Source organism: Corapipo altera, unplaced genomic scaffold (genome assembly GCF_003945725.1).
Source record: "Corapipo altera isolate COAL_440 unplaced genomic scaffold, ASM394572v1 104, whole genome shotgun sequence".
Lineage (NCBI taxonomy): Eukaryota > Metazoa > Chordata > Aves > Passeriformes > Pipridae > Corapipo > Corapipo altera.
Window position 1 is genome coordinate 5,320,973 of NW_020884920.1, and position 14,152 is coordinate 5,335,124.

Here is a 14,152-nt window from a genome sequence, read left to right on the forward strand (position 1 = left end):
GCTCTGGGCACTGGGAGCTGCCTGGAGCTCCTGCCGACTCCCAGGTTGCCCAATCTGCCCAGCCCCTGTTTCATCAACATCCTGTGTTTACCTGGCTGAAAAGTCCCCACTTGAGAGGGAGGAAGAGAAGGGAGGGGAGCCTCTTCCCCTTCCGCTGGGGGCCTGGGGAGCTTTGTTGTGGAGCCACCCCGGGCTCCCCCAGCTCCTCTCTGGCCAGTGCCCCTGCCCTCCGTGCCATGGCCCTTGGTGCTGTCTGGGGAGGACGGGAGAGCAGGGGGTGTCTCCAGCCTGGCTTTGCCTCCCGAGGGGCTGTGAGCTGGGCCTAGATGGTGCAGGGCTGGGCAAGGTGAGCTGCCTTGTTCTGCAGCCCCTGGAGTGCACGGGGAGGGGGCTTTGCTCCTGGATAGACAGGTCCTGCCCCATCCCACAGCAGTGTGACAGGGGTTGGCAATGCAGCACAGCCTGGATTTAAGCTCTTGCCTGGATGCTGCATGTGGATAAACCCAGGCACGCAGGTCAGCAGAGGTGTCACTCGTGTTGCTGCCCGTGTGCCTGGGGACGGGATCAGCCCTGGGGATGGGGATCCGGATGTCTGTCGAGGGGGATCCGGATGTCCCTCGAGGAAGCGGGTGCCTCACTGAGGCCCCATGTGGAGAGGAAGCAACATCCTGGGCTAGAAAACACCACGTCAGTGCCTGTAAACAGCATTTCAGAGTCAGCACTTTCCCCCTGGAGCAGAGGCCACGTCGGTAACTCCTGAGCATCAGATCTTCTGTGGAACCTTATTTCTCTGCAAAGCCCAGCCCACACCAAGGAACTTGTGTCACCATTTACACCCTGGTGTAACTGAGTACAGAGGATCAGAGCCCTCTGAAACTCCCATCATCCCAGAAGACCTGTAGGAAAACATTCACAGGAGGGGCAGCCCACAGACCCAAGGCCAGTTGGCCACGCTTGGCCCAGTGTGGCCGTGAGAGGCTCCTTGAGGTGCTGGTGGCCTCCAGATATGGAGCTACATCTCCTTGGGGTCAACATGGGTGGCTGGGGCTGGTATTAGGGTTTTTGGGCTGGTAAATCAGAGCAGGTCCCTCTTGCTTGTGGTACAGGTGGGATGGAAAGCAGGACTGTGCTCTCCTGGGGGTGCTTGGGCTGGTGAGCTGGAGGTGTTCTGGTAATGTCTTGATGATGCTTCTGGGATCCTGCTGCTCCCTGAGATGGTTCCCCTTGGCAGCCTGGCACACCAAGAGCAGAAGGTGGGTTGTCCCTCTGTACAGTGTCCTCCCTCTAGCTGGCCTTGGTTTCCCTGTGTGTGACCTGGAGAAGATGGAGCTGTTCAGGTCTGCCTGGACAGGTACTTGGTGTTCAACTGGCAGGAGATCTTGTGTGCTCCATGTCTAGTCCTTGGCTCTGTCCTGGGATCTTGCTGTGGTCCCTGACACACCTGTGGGTAACTCTGGGACCTACTGGGTGCCCTAGTCCAGGTCAGGCTCTGCTTTAAGATGTGTGAGGAACGTTTTCTGCTGAATCCTGCTCTTGGAATGTCTGATGGAAGTTTCTGGGTGGAGCAATCTTCACTGTTGGTGTTGGGCTGCCTGTGCAGGTTATGGGGAAGGCAAGGTCCCCAGACCAAAATTTCCTGGATGGACTGGTGCTGTAGTGTAGATGGGAGTGGGGAATTCTCTGCCCTCTCTCGTGGGTCCTCAAAAGCCATTCCCAGACAGCTGAGGCTGGAACCCGCTGTGCTTCATGCTGCGAGCACAGCATGGAGGTGGAGAGGGTCACATCTCTGCATGGGGGAGAAATCAGAAGGGTCCCTTTAACTGGAAGTTCCGAAGAGAGCGGGCAGGGAGGCGTGGGATTTGGGTGTGGAGGCTGTTTGCTGTCTGTGTTTGCCATGGGGAAAGGCTCCTCGCCCTCAGCATGGGGTGGCAGGAGTAACCACCCATGGGCAGGGGAGCTCCGCGGCTCCCACGGGGCTTGTTTTAGGGGAACTGCAGATTTGGTCACATCCAGACACAGCCTGGTGCCTGAACAGATTCTGAGAAGCTCCCCCTCAACAACAGCATCTGTTATTTTTCTAGGATTTAGGAAGAAAAACCCAGCCGAGAAGGCTGTGCCGCGTGCGTAGGTGAGGGGACCGTGCTGTCACCGCCGTGACTCACCGGGGAGGGCTGTGATTCCTGGGAACAGAAAAAAACGCAGGGGGAAATTGTGAATGATTGCTGGCAGAGGGTGCCGAGCTCTCCACCAGGGAAGTAGTCAAATTTCGGTTCCTCCTTAGGGCTGGCTTGTTAACAAAGAAGTTATTAATAACCAATTAAGCCAGAGCTCACGTCATGCCTTCCTCTGGCAGTGTGGCAAGAGTGGCCACGGTTCCTCCTTCGGCACTGTACCCCACCCTGCTGCTCTGAGGGGAGATTTGGGCAGGTGTCCCTTCATGGTGGGGGGGACATACCCAGGTGACATATCCCAGGGCTGCGGGGGATCACCAGCGCAGAGGCAACTTGGGGTTTGGCCACTGTGTGTTTGGCTGAGCTCCTGGTGTTTGGGCAGGAATTTGGGCAGTGCCAGAGCAGGTGGTGCCGGCCTTGGGGACAGCCTAGGGCTGAGGGCCAATGGCCAGAGGGAGGAGACTCCTTTGCTGGCCACTTCCTAAGGCTGAGGATGTGTGTGATGCCACATCCCGGCCACGCTGGCGATGCGCCGGGCGGTGGAGGAGGCGGGCAGGGCCTGGAGCAGGGCCCACCGGGATAATGCTCCGAGTGCCGGATGCACTGTGAGACCCCAGAGAATCCGGGCACTGTGCTCCTCCTGAAACTGCCTATTCAGGGCAGAGATGGGCAAGACAAGAGGGAGGAAGCGGAGGGAAGATGGAGCACTGAAGCCCTCTGTGTCTGGATGCAGGTGCAGCTGTGGATTCCCAGGATGCTCCACACTGCCCTTTCCTGCGGGGAAACTCAGGAGTGCCCCCAGCTCTGCTTTCACTCTGATTTATTCCTGTTGCCACAGTGTCTGGTGCAGCCTTTTTTCCTCTAGAGCCGGGCCCTGCAGAGGCAGGTCTGTGTGGATTCCCTGAAGTCTGACACAGGGTTGGGCTGTTCCTCATCACTGTGACCTCGCTCCCCTCCTCAGCTGACTATCTGCAGGAAATGTTTAGTAATCAAGTGGCTGTGAAGACTCTGCCCAGCCTGTCATCTTCTAGTCTGGAATGAGCAAACAGCCTCAAAGGTTACATGGAAGAATCCACACGTGTGGTTGGGATCATGCCTGTCCCAACCCACACTGTGCTGCTGCATCCGCTGCCCTTTGGAAAACCAAGCTGAATAAAGCTGCTGCTTTGGTGGCACAGCACTCTTGTGCCCCTTTCCCTGAGTGGTGCTTTTGCCTGTGCAAAGCAAGAGGAAAGAGTGAGTGCAGATTTTTTGAGAGGCCACAGTAAAACTGATGGATTCCTGCCTGGGGCTGTGTTGGGTTGTGATTTCTGACAGTGGAAATCCAGGGTAATTTCACTGAAGCCTCTCTAGATACCTGTCTGTGTAAAGGAGCCCAGAATGTGGCCTGTGTTAAAGGAACACTGCCCAGGGGTTTGCTCTGAGATGTGTGTTCTTGCTTTCTGCTCTCTTAGCAAAAGCACTCCTAGGAGGCAATTCTTCATCTTAAATGGAAAGCCAAGGCACTGCTTTCTCTCGAAATATTCCTGTAGAGCTGGAAACAGCATTTGTTTCAATGGAAGAGCTTGAGATCCCCAGGAAAATGGGGACCTGAGCCATCTCCCTGTGAGGCTGATGGCAAAGGAACAGTGTGGCTCCAGCAGGGCTTGTGGGTTGAGTGATGTAAGGCACTAACATTAGCACAGGTAATAAAAACCCTTCCCATGTAGGTGTGTGTATGGTACACACACACAGAGATGCACTTGGAAAGCACTTAGCAAAATGTTACATATCTGTGCTTATACACAGTGTTCCTTTCAGCAAGCATCTGAAATGCAGATTTGCTGTCTTCCTTCCTCCCTCCCCTCTCTTTCTCCCTCAGGCTGGAAGAGGAACTGGGTTTGAGGGATTTGCTGGGCAGCTGTGGCTGGTTGATGGTCACTGCAGGCTGAGCACCTCTGCAGCTCGTGGAGCTGCTGATGAGGTGGCAGCAGGACATGTGTTATGTCTACTTGTCATATTAATGTTACATTAAATCCCACTAAAGCCTCACTTCTCACTGGAGAAGTGTTTGGGAGGGAGGTCCCCAGTGCATCACACTGAATAGCCCTGCTGGTCATCCCTGCTGCAGAACTGGGATTTCAATGTCATTTCGTGGCACGAAGCGGTGTCAGGGGAGGCTTAGGTTTGATATTAGGAAAAGGCTCTTCCCCCAGAGGGTGGTTGGGCACTGACCAGGCTCCCCAGGGCAGTGGTCATGGCCCCAAGGCTACTAGAGCTCCAGGAGTGTTTGGACAACGCTCTCAGGGACAGGGGGCATTTTTGGGGTGTCTGTGCAGGGCCAGGAGTTGGACTGGATGGTCCATGTGAGTCCCTTCTGACTCAGGACACTCCATGATTCAGCCTCTGGTATTGCCTAACAGCAGAGAGTTGGAGGCACCACAGGGCACTGGGTGCCTTGCAAGGGCTCAGATGAATAATTAGGACAAGAGTTTGATTGTGGGAAAGCTCCAGTTCCAAGTGGATCGGGCTGTGTGCAGCAAAGCAGGGCTGGCAGTGACGTGGAGGATGAGGTGGCTGGAGGAGCTCAGGGAACCTGTGGAGTAACACAAACAGGCTGGACTGAGCACACTGAGCAAAAAAGACTGGAGTTGCTTCTGGGAGACCCTCAAAAATGCCTTGGGAAAGCGTTACAGCCCCTCTCCAGTGTGGGCACCTGTGTCTTCTCCCTCTGGAGACCAGGAGAACAGCTCAGGTTCTACATCCCAAGCTGATACCTGCTTGCTGCTCCCTCAGCTGGGATCAGGAATGCAGCCTCCAGTGGTTTGCAGCTGTGCTGTTCTTGGCTCCCCAGGGCAGAGACAGCTACTGGTTCAATAAATTATTTTAGCATATGTTTAAATCTACCTGTGTAGGTCGGGCTCTGAGCACCCCTGGGTGCTGAAGGCTTAGGAAAGGTGCCACCTGCCTACAAGGCTCAGTGGAGGCTTTAGCCTTGAAGGTGGAGAACATGCCAGGGAATGGAGAGTCTAGGGAGAGGCATACAGGGATAGGGCTTTTGGGAGAAACCCAGGATAGCCTGTTTGGGAGAGCTGCTTGAGAGAAAAACAGCATGTGGGTGTGCTGCACTCGGCCTCTGCTCTCCAAGATGATAAACATGAAAGTTTGGAGCGGGGAGCCAATGTGTGGGAAGATAAGAGCATCCATCCTGCTTAAAACCAAAGGTGTCCAGTCCAGAAAGTGAAAACCAGTAATGGTTTATAGTGAATTTTGGAGGTTATTGGGAGGATATAGTTGGAGGGGGACTTGTCACGAGGGCAGGTAGTGATAGGGGATAAGGAGGAATGGCTCTAAGCTGAAGGAGGGTGGAGTTAGGTTAGACTGGGAAGAAACTCCCTAATATAAGGGTGTAGAGGCACAGGCTGCCCAGAGAGGTTGTGGACTCACCATCCCAGGGATGTGTTCCAGACCAGGCTGGATGGGGCTCTGAGTAGCCTGGTCTAGTGGAAAGTGTCCCGGCCCATGGCAGGGGGTTGGAGCTGGATGATATTTAAGGTCCTTTCCAACCCAAACCATCCTGTGATTTTATGATAAGTATTGAAAGCGGGTGAGCAGACAGAATTCCTTGTTGTGTTCTCCTAGGATGCAGCAAGAGAGGGCTTGGACACCTCCCTAACCAGAGCTGTGTCTGCAAGATGCATCTTGAAAGAGGCTCTCATTGAGTGACAGCATCTCCAGTTTCCTGCCTCCCCCCAGGCTCTGATCTCAGAGCAAAACAAGAGGTCCTGCCCTGCCTGGAGGGAAAACACTGGAGTGTCACGTTTCTTTCTCAAGTGCAGGCTGGAAAAGCTGATGCAGACACACTTTGAAACACGGCTGTAATGAAGAGCAAGGCACACAGGCTGTTTGGGTGGAAGTGCCTGTCAGCTTTCATTAGAGGGTCAGTTGGTGGCTTTTTGGAGGAAACCATCTGCCCGGCACAGCCCTTCCTCTCCAAGTGGGTGAGATCCTGCTGAGTGCAAAGCACTTCTCAGCTGAACTGTGCAAGTGTCACAAACTCTCCTTCCGGCCCACTGGTGACAGATGTGGGGGTTTCATGACATCAGGCAGTTTGGGCTTCTTTGGCTTTCACCCTCCTGGTTTGGGTTGTTCAGCTGACGCGTTTCACCGAAGGCCACTTTTGGTATTGCTAAAAATCTGTGGCTGCACCATGCTTTGCACCCCCTGCCCCCCCCCCCCCCCCACGCTCTGAGTGATGTGCAAGCATAAAAGGGGCTTCTTGAGGGACAGAGGAAACTTGCTGTCTGTAGCAACTTGCTCTGCAGTTATTTTTGATTGAGGTTGTTGTGGTTTGTGCCCCAGAAGATGCTGGGCTGTGCACAGGCAGTTCCCAGCAGTGCTGGAAACTCTTGCCTTCTCTGATCAGAGATGTTTGATTTCTAAAGATCAGAAGGGAAACAGGTTCGTTTGACTTCCTCTAATGTTCACAGGGTCAGGGAGCAATCCTGTATTTCTCCATCTCAGCCCATAAGAATGTGGAAGCTCGTAGGAGTATTAATTACAGCCCATTATAACCTGCTTGACTAGGTAAGATGCTCAAATGGTTCCCGAGACCTGCCGTTGTTGAAGATGGACATTTTTCCCCAACTAAGGAAACCTTCTGGTTTTGAGGAGCTCAGAGCAGGGCTGATCCATGGAGCAGCCTGGTCAGATAGTGTCAGGATTGAAATTCTTGCCTGCAGTGCTGTGCGGTTTGTTTGCTTTGTGGAGTCCCGATGGCTTGTCGTGAATCTCTTCCAGCCCAGCTGGTAAATTTTTTAATCTGCTTTTTGATCACACAGGGACCATGTACTTACAGCTCTGCACTGCTGTTTAGTGTTTTTTACATTATGAAAATTCCTGGGAAGCCCTGTCGAGGATGAGATGCTCTTTGTGATGGGGCAGCAGAGACACATTTGGAGTCACTGCCGTGAAGGCAAATATGAAAGTTTCAACTGGCTCTGTGAGCCTGGGAATGGAGGAAGTTATTTGCAGAAGTGGGAATCTGAAACCTAGAAATTGGGCCAAGTAATTAAGGACCGGCTGGGTGCTGTGCAAACACAAACCAAACGGACAGCCATTAGTTTTCATCTGTCAAGGGGGAAAACTACCAGCTTTCCAGCTGGGATAAGCATTGATGGGCATCCAGCTGTAATCCGGGGATGTGGCACCACTGTTCAGTGTGTTGGTTTAAAAGAGTAAACCCCAAATAACTGCAGCTTCCAGTCCTTGGTCTGCTTTGGGGGCCCATCTTTGTCTGTCTGAGAGCAGTGCTGTGAAATTTGAGCTAAAAGTGGCTGTAGCTGTGCAGCTCAGCATCCAGTTGTGAGCACCACAACCGTGGTGTGATGGTGCTGATTTCAGCCTTGGTACCCCTGGTTGACCCTGGGTAAGTGGTGGATGAATTGCTGCACCTGCTTCCCATGGCCAAGGAGGTGCTTTTCTGGATTTTTGTGCTTAAATGTGAAACACCTTGTGCTGGAGTGTACCCTGTCCTCTGGGAATAGTGGCTGGGTGCTTGGTTGTAGGTACACATCACTTCCCACCCTTCCTATGAGTGTACAAAGTCTTTTGCCACCTTCTCCTGCCAAAATTCCTGTCCCACCAGGAGGAGAGGAGACCCAAATTTCAGAGGATGCTACAGAGCCAAGAGCACAGCTCTCCTGACACTCTCCTCATGGTGAACCCCACAGGGCGGTTTCCCTCAAGGAACAGCCGGGAGGAGTGAGGATAATCCCATGCCACGTGAGATCCTTGTGCAACAACACAGGTCATCCTGCAGTTTGGCTGTTATTGTGAAGCCTCTATCGGTCTGAGGATGGGCCTGGGGCAAAAGGGAGGGTCTGACTCTTCCGGTGACATTCTTTGGGTGGCTGCAGGAATGATGAGGAGGAGCTCTGGATGACACTGTCCATCAGCTCCATCCTGGCAGGAAGTCCTCTTGTCATGACAAGGAGAAAGCCAAAAGGGATAGAACAAACTGTACCAAGTGTGATGGAATACTTGTCCTCCAACATGAGCTTACAGGCTCTGACTTGGTGACTTGTTTTGGGGAGCCAGATGGTGACACTAAATGAGCCCAACTTCACTGGGCCTGAATCTGCCACTCAAAGCTGTGCAGATGGTCCTAATGGGTGAGTAATCCCAGCCTGGAAACAAGCAGCAAATCCAGGCTCTTCAGGTCAAATGTGCTCATTGTATCCTATAAAACGAGAAAAATACCCCCTCACCAGTCAGTGAGGCCTTGTATGGTCCCATCCCCTTCTTTTCTGCTCATGTGGTGCTCATCTGGCCCTCTGAGCTGGTTCAGGGAGCTGAACTGGCTGAGAAGCAACACTCCCCCCCAAAAAAAAAGTGATTAGTCTTCACCACAGGTGGTATAAGCTGGTGTTGGTGGTAGGGAGGGAATGGGAAGGGGTGGTGGAGGAAGGGCAGGAACCACAACACCCTGACTTAGGTCAATTAAAACTTGTGGAATTTCACCCTGAGGCTTTAGTGGGATTTAATGTAAGCAGTGCAGTAGCCTTGGCTCCTTGCTGTGGCATGGGAGAAACTGCACCTACAGAGCAGTAAGGAGAAAGGAATGAGGGAAGGTGCCCACAGATGAGAACAGCTCCGGCTTCTAAAGAAACACAACACTTGGTAATTACTAGAACTAAGCACATTTCCAACGTCACTGCCTCTTGCAGTGTCAGAGCACATTCATTTTGAGAAAACCAGAATGTGCTGGGCTTGCATTCCCTCTCCTCTTTTCACGAATCTGCAAACGTGTTCAGAAAAGGTCTGTTTTGAATACCCATATTAGAGGTGTATTAATTTTGAACTTGTCAAAAGGAACATTTGCATTGGAAACAGTTCTACAAGTTTGTCGGCATCACAAATGAAACGAAACCCCTCCCGCTCTGTTCTGATTCAACTTGGGCTGATTCCAACTGAACTCAGGCACAGGTTCACTGGGCTCTACTCTCCCTCACTCAGCACCTTTCTGACTTCTCCCTGCTCACTACAATTATTTAAAGATGTTTGAAGGAATCAGGCTAAATGTGATGGGACCTCAACTGTTATTTTGGTTCTCCTTGCCTTGTAGATGAAGCCTCTAAATGTGGTAGGGCTGCAGACCCTGTGGATCCATGTGTCTAATTGAAGCAGACAAGACTGTAACTCAGACTTTGCATATTTCAATGAAATATTCATGAATCCAGGAGGGAATAACCCGGGGTGAACATCAAGTTGTATAATCTGAATATATTCTCTATCACTGTCAGCAATGTGCAGACAGCTCAGAAAATACTGAGGAGGGTCTGTGCTTGTTGAGAAACATCTCACTGCTTTGGCTCTAAGGACAATAATGATTGTGTTTGCCCAGACTATTTAATTAGCAGATTTTCCCAAATTGGGCACTTAAGGACTTAAGTCCCCATTTACCCCATGCGAAAGCATGTGGCTTCCCAGGAAGGCTGAGAAACTCCAGCTCCCACTGGAGATGGTGTGAGTGGAGGGTGCCCAACCTCCCAAGGCAGGAGGCAGGTTCTTACTTGGCTGTTTAATACAGACTGAAGTGCTGAACACTAAGCACACCTTCATTAGATGATGCTTGTCTCTATTTTTGAATTGATTGCTCCGAAGACCTGTAGGTGAGGAGTGGGAAGGAAAATCAGTAATGGAGCAAAATGACTGTGATTTAGAGATCGGATTGCACACAGCCAGAGCCATGCATCAGGATAATGAGATTCAGTCTTGTTTGCTTACAAGCACTGGAGACAGAGGCAGAAAACGAGATCCACCAAACCAGCTCTCAGGAAATGAGAAACAATAGGGCGAGGAAATCAAATTTCAAACTGCAGGGATATATTTATCAAGTTTTCCTTAGGATTTTTTTTTTTGCAGAGCTTTTGGGCGTCCTTGGTGCAGCGTTTTCCCAGTGTTTTTTCGGGCAGCCGCCATATGGCTGGAGGATTAGATCACTGTAAAGCACCGTCGTTTGTGACCTATTTGTTAATGCGGGGCTGGGGTCAGCGACGAGGGACGGACGCACTTGTCATTGTTCGGTGCTTTTCAAGTGCTGTCCCTGTTGTCACTCGCACCGTGGCCAGACATTTGGAACAAACTCATTAGCTAATTAGTGGTGTGCTCAGCCCCACGTGGCCCTAGTTGCTGTGTGGGCGATATTCCCATTATGGCTGTGGAACAGGCCCTCCCGTGGCTTCCCGGCAGCTGCTCTTCCCTAGGTTGGTTGGGAGGGCAGTGGTGGCTGGGCGGAGCTGAGGGAGGATGTGCCTTCCTCATCTTCACTGGGAGAGCCTCTTGCACAACAGGCATCCCACTGCAGCACTGCTTCTTATCCTCCTGTTCCTTATCCTGCTTTTCCTTGCCATGCTACAGCCCCTCTACACCCACTCGCTGGGTTCACCATCACCATCTTATCCCTGGTGACCAGTGACAGGACCTGAGGCAATGGCATGAAACTATGTCAGGGCAGGTTTAGGCTGGATATTAGGAAAAGGTTCTTTCCTCAGAGGGTGGTCAGGCACTGAACGAGCTCCCCAAGGCAGTGGTCACAGCACCAACCCTGACAGAGCTCAAGGAGGGTTTGGACAACGCTCTCAGGAACATGGTGGGATTTGTAGAATCACAGAATGGTTTGGGTTGGAGGGGATCTTAAAGACCATCGTGTTCCAACTCCCCTACTGGGGGCAAGGGCACCTTCCACTAGATCAGGTTGCTCCAAGCCCCGTCCTTCCACTAGATCCAGTTGCTCCAAGCCCCATCCAACCAGACCTTGAATGGTTCCAGGAATAGGGCAGCCACGGCTTTTCTGGGCAACTTGGTCTGGTAAAAGGTGTCTGTGATTCTTGAGGTTGTCCTGTGCAGGGCCAGGAGCTGGACTCGATGATCCTTGTGGGTTACTTCCAGCTCAGGATATTCCATGATTCTGGGATCTGCTGTCTCCCTGTGGATTGCTCTGCTGCCCGGGTGGCTGTGAGGGCGGTGCCGCGGCAGTCGGCTCCTGGTGCCGAACTCCCACTGCAAATCATGGCCTTGAACTCTGCTTCTGCCAACGCAGCTGAAACTTTGTGGGCTGGGAAGGATTTGAGAGTGGCTTGGGTCAATATCCAAGGTGTGGTACAGCCCATTCCAAAGAGGGATAGGGCAGGGCTGGGGTGGGAAGTTTTCAGCGCCAGGTCCTGGGTTTAAAATCACAGGACAAATGCAGGACAAAATCACAGGACAAATGCAGTGACCTCCTGTTGCTAATGCAAAACAAGGGCCATGGGTGCACTGCCATGAGTCCTTTCTCTCCTCAAGGGACCATCCCTTTGCAGCCTGGGCAAATCTCTGCTGGTGCAGCTGTGTCACTCTGATACCTGCCCAGTGTAGCAGGAACACTGCAATTTAAGGCATTAACATGTAAATAATAGTAATAAAAAAGTGTAATTTTACTTGACTGGCTTGTTTTGCTCACACTAAGTGGCTCGATCTGGTTGATGGAAAACAGATTTTTTTTGTCAGAGATGTTCCAGCTGCAGGAGTTTTTTGCTGGGTTCGCTGATTTGCACACTTAGACTGTAGAAAGACACCTGGGATGGAACTGGGAATGATGAGGAAGCCGCCTCCTGCTCCAGAGAGCTGACTGCCCAGACCTGGAAGGAAGACAGGCAGGAGAGAAAGCAACAGGAACAATCCTGTTCTTCCCATTTTATTTTAACCAAGAGCTTTCTTCTCCTTCTTTAGAGCTGTCAGCACCTGATCATTAGGATTAATGAATGTGCACAGAAACATTGGGCTTCCATCCTTGCTGTTTCCTTCTAAAGAAGAAAAGGGAGAAGGATTCTTTCAGCTCCCGCTGATAGCATCAGATGTGTGCTGATCCCTTATATTTTTCACCCAGAATTTAATTCTGCCTACCTCTCCTAGCTCAAGGTTAAGAGCTAAGCCAGCATTGCAGCTTGCTGCAGAAGGGTTGGAGCTTCCCAGCTCCCAGATGGTGTTCAAGGCATCGGAACTTGCAGCATTTCTTAACAAGTTGCTTTTACTGCAGCTCACTCTGTGTTTCACTGCAGTCCCCGCTCTTCTGTATTTAAACCTCAAATCTATGGCAGATTTGATACTGACTCCATGAGAAAAAGGGCTGAGCTGGTGGATGCTCCATCCCTGGAAGTGTCCAAGGCCAGGTTGGATGGGGCTTCGAGCAACCTGGTCTAGTGGAAGGTGTCCCTGCCCATGGCAGGGGGTTGGAATGAGATGGACTTTAAGGTCGCTTCCAATCTAAACTATTCTGGGATTCAACAAAGTTTGCAGTGCTCGGCTGGACCCTCCTTTCACTTTAAAGCAATACCTCATAAACTGGAGTTTGCTCCACCTTTCCATTGTTTTGTCATGCTTCAGTAAGGCAAGACTCCTCAGGAATTTGGGTTTTAAATAACCAGCAGCACTGCCCAGAGCCAGCTGTGATCCGAACAGAGCCAGCTTCTCCCCTGACCCACGCCAACCCCGACCGTGTCCCAAGCAGCGATGTCCCGTTTCCTTGAATTGTCTCACAGTTTTACGAAGGGAACAAATATATTCAGGGAGCATTACAATGGGTCCACCAACCTCCTCCAGCTTGCGATGCCGGACACAGGTTTAGTCATTATCCCCAGAGGGGAAGGACGTGTGCTCTGACCCACCCAGACCGTCCGGCTCCTCCTGCTGCGTTCGTGCCTCTGTGTCCCCACCAAGCTCCCCTTCATCGCCCAGTGTGGCGACCCGAGAGCTCCATCCCTGATCCATAGATATGTCCATAAAGTGTCCCTCGATCCATAAACGTGGTTAATTTGTACTGCTGCCTTTGGCAGGAGGGGGAAAGTGCAGTAACCGTGCTGTGTGAGGAAATGGGAGCTGTGCCAGGCTAGGCTCAGGTTGGACAGTAGGAGGAATTTCTTCACAGGAAGGGTGATGAAACATCGGAATGGGCTGCCCAGGGAGGTGGTGGAGTCACCTGGAAGTGTTTAAGGAAAGACGAGATGTGGCACTCGGTGCTCTGGTCTAGTTGGCAAGGTGGTGATTGGTTACAGGCTGGACATGATGGGCTTGGAGGTCCTTTCTAACCTAATTGATTCTGTGATTCTGCTTCGGGGGCTGCCAGCCCACCTTGGACCCTGATTTTTGGGGAATCCCTGGCTTTGAAATGTTTCCCCTGGGATCTGTGAGCACAGAGGGGTCTCCCCAAGCCTTCTCCTTCCATCGGAGGCAGCCATGGGCACTCTAGAAGGTGTTCCCTGATCTATAACTGTGGTTATTTTGTACGGATAGACGTTGTTTTGTATTGCTTGACCCTACTTTCTGAGGGATTCTTAGCCCTGAAATTCAGGGAGCCCTGAGGGGGCTCCCCAAGCCTTCTCCTTCCATCAGAGGCAGTGATGGAACCCTCTCTAAAGCGTTCCCTGATCCATAACTGTGGTTATTCTGTACTGACAGACGCTATTTTGTATTATTTGACTCTGTTTTTCGGGGGATCCCCGGCCCTGAAATCCGGGGAGCCCCGAAGGGGTTCCCAACCCTTCTTCCCTCAGAGGCAGGCCACGGACCCTCTCCCGGGGTTCTGCCCGGCGGGCGATCCCGCCTGGTTCCTCCCTGGCGCCGAATCTGGCTGCGAGGAGCCCCGGCGCAGGTCGGAAAGAGGGAAGGAAGGAAGGAGAGGAGGCAGCGAGGGAACGAGGGAAGGAGGGGACGGGCAGCGCCGCGTTCCCCCACCCCGCCCTCAGCGCGGCCGCGCCTCGGGGCCGCGCGCGGCCGCCGGTTCCGCCTCCTCCGCCGCCTCCCCGCGGCCGCCGCCGCCATGTTGGATGGTGCGTGTGGGTGTCAAGCGCAGCCCGCGGCCGCCGGGCACCGGGACACCGGGACACCGCGCCCGCCCCGCGCCCGCAGGTCAGCGCGGCCCCCGCGGGGTGCGGGGCTGGGGGTGGGGGGGACGGGCGGGGCCC

The 14,152-nt window shown here is 52.7% G+C and overlaps 1 protein-coding gene across 3 annotated transcripts in view; it reads left to right on the forward strand.

Annotated features, from left to right (window-relative positions):
- The first annotated feature begins 13,988 nt into the window (after positions 1-13,988).
- Positions 13,989-14,152, forward strand: part of EPN2 (epsin 2) — a 43,205-nt gene continuing 43,041 nt past the window's right edge. For all 3 annotated transcript variants that reach the window (XM_027656529.1, XM_027656534.1, XM_027656533.1), the window contains exon 1: positions 13,989-14,096. The gene's annotated coding sequence lies outside the window, so the exon portion shown is untranslated. The remainder of the gene's footprint in view (positions 14,097-14,152) is intronic.